Source organism: Lycium barbarum, chromosome 1 (genome assembly GCF_019175385.1).
Source record: "Lycium barbarum isolate Lr01 chromosome 1, ASM1917538v2, whole genome shotgun sequence".
NCBI lineage: Eukaryota > Viridiplantae > Streptophyta > Magnoliopsida > Solanales > Solanaceae > Lycium > Lycium barbarum.
The window spans coordinates 113485690-113490919 of record NC_083337.1 but is presented as its reverse complement, the minus strand read 5'-3'; positions in this window follow the sequence as shown (position 1 = coordinate 113490919).

The following is a 5230-nucleotide window of genomic DNA, read 5'->3' as shown; positions in this document are numbered from 1 at the left end:
ATAAGAAGAAAGCGAGAAAACAGTGTAGTAACAGGTTATGACATGTATAGCCGAGAACACGAGTAATATAAGTGACGGAATTGTGAAGGACCAAACTATAGAAAGATGAGAAACGAGGTAGAATGAGTGCCAGAAAATGACTGGTATGACAAGAACAAACCGGGATGAACCGAATATGTTTTGAAAATGAGAAAGGGGTTATGCATAAGTAATGTTTTCCGAAGGATATAGAGGTAGTATAAGATTCCTCATGCACAGAATAAAGATGGACATAGACTGGAGAAATTGTAAGGGAATTCTAAAGGAAGCACCCAAGATAGACGTAATTAATTGAGTACGAGTATAGAACGAAAGAGAAATATATAGCTATGAACTTAAAGGTATAGTACGATTACAAGGTGATAAGATAAAACTATCATTAAGATGAACCCGAGATGATTTTGAGTAAGTTAGAAGTCGGTACTGGGTGCACAAAAGGGTAACAGAGCATAAGGCATAAATGAGTATTGCGTGTATATGGCTTCACCTCGTAGACAGTGAAATCCTTAAAGGACAGAGACAGTAGGTTGAGGAACAAATGATGTATTGTAAATTCATTAGAGGAAACAGATGATACAGGTTGGGATAAAGATAATGCTACAAGAGAACTTTGGACACTTATCATCAGAATATAAGTGCTACCTAATTGAGAATTTGGAATGACTACAAGTGCTAATTAATTGTTGATTGGAGTAAGTGGAATGTGGCCTTGGATGAGTTGCTACATTGGTTGTATTACTCGATTACAGACTATCAGATGAGATTTTGTACTATATATAGAAAGGTTCTGGTCGCTTCGTGATTTTATAAAGGTTTCGTACGTGGATAATCAAAGTAATAAATTATAAAGAAAAGAGCGTGGTATAGTCGTACACTCCTTAAAGGGCTTAATGAATTCTGATGTCCCCATTAATTCATTAACCTAGGGGACTACTAGTCATGAGAGGTAGAAGTGAAAAGACAATAAATAAGCCATTAGGATTGTAACCGATATGTATAAGCATTTTGATTTGATACAAGAACTCAACTAGCAAAAAGGAAAACAAGTTAAACCATGAGATGAAGAGAACTCCGGCATTATATAGAATAGAGGAGTTGAAGGATCGCTAAGGTCGGAAAGATGACTATCAAACCCGGTTAACACTCAGAGGTTATAATATATGAAAACATCCTTTAAAAAAAAAGGGGGGGGGGGGGGGGGGGGAGAACAAATTCAGTTTTAAGATGAGCTACAATATTTCGAAGCTCAAGAAAAGGGAAATCTTAGCACTAGAAGAGATGAAATTTTTAGCGAGAGGAATAAGTATAGGGAGTTCAATGATCTCCAAAGACAAGGGATATAGTGTGCATATGAATAGCAAGACAGCAGTGCTACCTAAGATTAGAAAGTACCTCGCAAGTCGTGGAGTCACAAGTCACCGGTCATATCAAATATGAGAGTATATGTTATATAACCATATAGACAATCGTCGTGATGCAATGGCCGACAAAAATGGTGTAAGGACAACGATAGGGAGTCTATGAAGAACATCGGCTAATTTAAGTCTCAAATGATCACCGGTACAAAAGAATAAAGGACTTAAGAAGAAAGCATACTCGTATCAAAAGGAAGTTATGATTAAGTAGGATTTTATCTTAGTTCCATGTTTATGAATTTATATTGCAATTATGCTAAAACTGAGGAGAGGAAATTGTAGAAAAAGTTCAGGTATGAATAGGATGATATTGTAAGCAATTAAAGAGTTCGACCAAGGAACTAAAAAGGAGATGATGTGGTAGGTACATAAGGTCGACGAGTACAAAAAGGCATGATCTAAAATAGCACCAAGAAGCAAGCAAGGAAGAGTGCCATAGCTGAACAAGGGAATTTTTCTACTAGTAAAGATATAAGGAGCAAGGCAAAAGAGTACAACAATTAAGAGTGCTCATAGACTGGCAGGGAGTAGTAGCAATCATAAGTTAAGACCATCTTAATGGCAGCAGGTCCCTGGGCAGTAACTAGATATCAATTGACCACTGAGTACATACATAAGAACATAAGGATATGGAACTAATGAATGAGATCCATAGAGAATTGGAAGGATATGAAAACAAAAGATTAATGAGCCCATAGTATAATAGCATGGAAATCAGGAACTAAAGGAGGACAACCATTTCAAGAAACTAATAAAAGTGTCGTGAACGAATGTTCCTAAGGGGAGAAGGATGTTACACCCCATAAGAGTCCGTGCTACTTGACTTAAGACAAAATGAACGAGTTAAGAAAGTTCAAGGAAAGTTAATCGAGTTAGTAAGAATATTGTTATATATATATATGGTTGCCTTAAGTATCCCGAGGTGACATGGAAACCTAAACGATTTGAAATCGTGTTATGAGTACGTATACGAGGTAATGTGAGTGCCCTTTCAAAGTATTTGAGATTATTAGTAATGATATAGAAGATGAACAAAAGATATGAATATACTTAGGTTATTGTGATTCTCCGGACCCTTCGAGACACGTGTATGGATTGCTATGGATGTATATGAGTATGTATATATATGTATAAGAGGTTACATGAGGGTTGGAAGAGGATTACAAGTTAAACGAATCTCAACGAAATGAATCGGAACAACTTCAGTAAAATCTCGAACCAGATTTTTAGCCCATATTGTTGGAGGCATATCTCCTAGTATATGAGTAGGTTTAAGGTGTTTCCAACGCCTAAAATGAAGTTTATCGAGTCTAGTTTCCAATGAAACAAACGGATAATCAAAATGATATCGGGATAAGGACTTATGGACGATGCAAGTTGAGCTGGCGGGGCAGCAAGTTGAGACCCGATCCAAGCATTTACATTTCGGCCCATGAGGCCCATTAACGTTAATATATATGGAAAATTCTTTTGAGGGCTGGTCATTTGCATCTAGGAGCTTCCAAAACATTAGAGAGAGAGGGAGAGAACTTCTAGGCTAAGAAAGCCATTTTGATCAAAATCCGAGCCCCGAATCCCGAAGCTCATGAAGAGAAAAGCGTTGTGCGTCGCGTTGTCTTCAGTTTGAGCTAAAAATCAGCCAAAAAGAGGAGTGTTGACGTGGTTTCGGCATACTTAAGGTAAGATTAAGGTCCATTTTTATTTGTTAATAAGTTTAATTAGGGTTTTAACGGATTATAACGGAGAATAGCGTTATAAACTCGTTTGTTGCTTTGTTGAAATTTATGAATCGGCGGCTATTTTAGTTGGATTAAATGGATGGAATCAACTGAGTTATGAAGTATAATAATGGTTGGTACTGTTGTTGATGTTGTTGATGATTCAATTGAATTGGATTTTCGGGATTGTCCAGTTTATAGAGGAAATGCTGTCCGAATTTCATTATGTTCCGTTCGTATACAAATTAGATAGTAAGTGGTGTAAATGGTCTAATCGTGATATTACCGTCATGATTGTAGACATACAGACTCGAGGAGTGGACGTTGGGTGATTAGGTAGATTGTCAGGTACGTTAAGGCTATCCCTTCTTTCTTTTTGGCATGAATTACATAAACGAGCGAACGATGAACATACATGACTCCAATGAATTCTAGTTCTCAGCGGTACTTGACATGACAGTTGTCTTTGATTCTCAAGTGTCAGTTCATTCTAATCATTCTATTAAGTCCTAGATGATGATATAGTTTGCATATGGTTGCTCATGATATTCTACTCGTGCATGCTGTTAATATATCATTCACCGAGTCCCGGGCCGGGTATGTATTCGTGCATTGTTCCATTGCATTATTCACCGAGTCCCTCACTAGAGGGCCGGGTACGGTATATATATGATTACTTCACCGAGTCCCTCACTAGAGGGCCAGGTACGGTATATATTTATATTTCACTGAGTCTCTTACTAAAGGGCCGAGTATGGTATATATTTACATTTCTAGTCATTGCCTTTGGGGCTACTTACATCGTTATTCTCTGCCTTCAGGGCTATTCATATTACAGGTTTTTTCTCATACTTTCATTATGTCTTATATCTCATTCTTTATGGTTACTGCTACTTTACATACTCGGTACGTTGTTCGTACTGACGTCCCTTTGCCTGGGGGCGCTGTGTTCATGCCACACAGTCCCAGATTGTTTTGCAGGTAAAAGTTTTCAGCTAGGATGGTTGGCTATCAGCTGGGATTGGCAAACTCCATTTTCTTCCTGGAGCAGTGCTGAGTCATTATATCATATGTGTGTATGGGTACGTCGGGGCCCTGTCCCGATTCATATGATTCAGGTGTTTACTCTTAGAGACTTTGCAGACAGTGTCCTATGGTTAGTATGTTAAGATGTCATGCGTTGAGTAAAGAGACCATGTAGGCCGATATGTCAGCTTGACTTACTCGGTTTTTGATTAATTGAGTATCGTTCACAAATTTCTATGGTTTGACGGATGTACTTTATTATATTTCTGAATTTTTTTTATGTCCAGTTTCATTATGTGAATGCTAGAGGGTTCGCTCAGCTCTAAGTAAGAGTTGGGTGCCCATCATGCCCTATCGGAATTGGGGTGTGATATAACAGAGAAGTTGTCTTATGAAGAGAACCCCATAGCTATACTTGATCGCCAAGTTAGAAGGTTACGTACTAAGGATGTGGCTTCTGTCAAAGTATTGTGGCTAAATAATAATAGGGAAGAGATGACCTGGGAAGCCGAAGACGAGATGAAGAATAAGTATCCTTACTTGTTCCTTATGCCTACAGGTAATTTAATTCCTTACTTGACTATATTGATTAGTAGATAAGACTTTATGTTATTGTGGCCCTGTGAGGCATCGTGGGTTACTGAATGCAGGTTGGTAGGTATAGCAATAGAGGAGACTGCAAAAAACTTTATAAGGCCCTATAGAACTAGTTTAACATTCAAGGACGAATGTTCGAAAGGGGGGAAGGATGTTACATACCGTACTTCTGTACGTTGGATTATTCATAAGTTAACTGACATAAGCTCTGAGGACAAGATTATTTTGAGGTTATATGTATTTATGTTGTTACACCCCGTAAGAGTCCGTGGTACTTGACTTAATACAAAATGAACGAGTTAAGAAAGTTCAAGGGAAGTTAATCGAGTTAGTAAGAATATCGTTATATATATATGGTTGCCTTAAGTATCCCGAGGTGACATGGAAACCTAAAGTATTTGAAATCGTGTTATGAGTACATATACGAGGTGATGT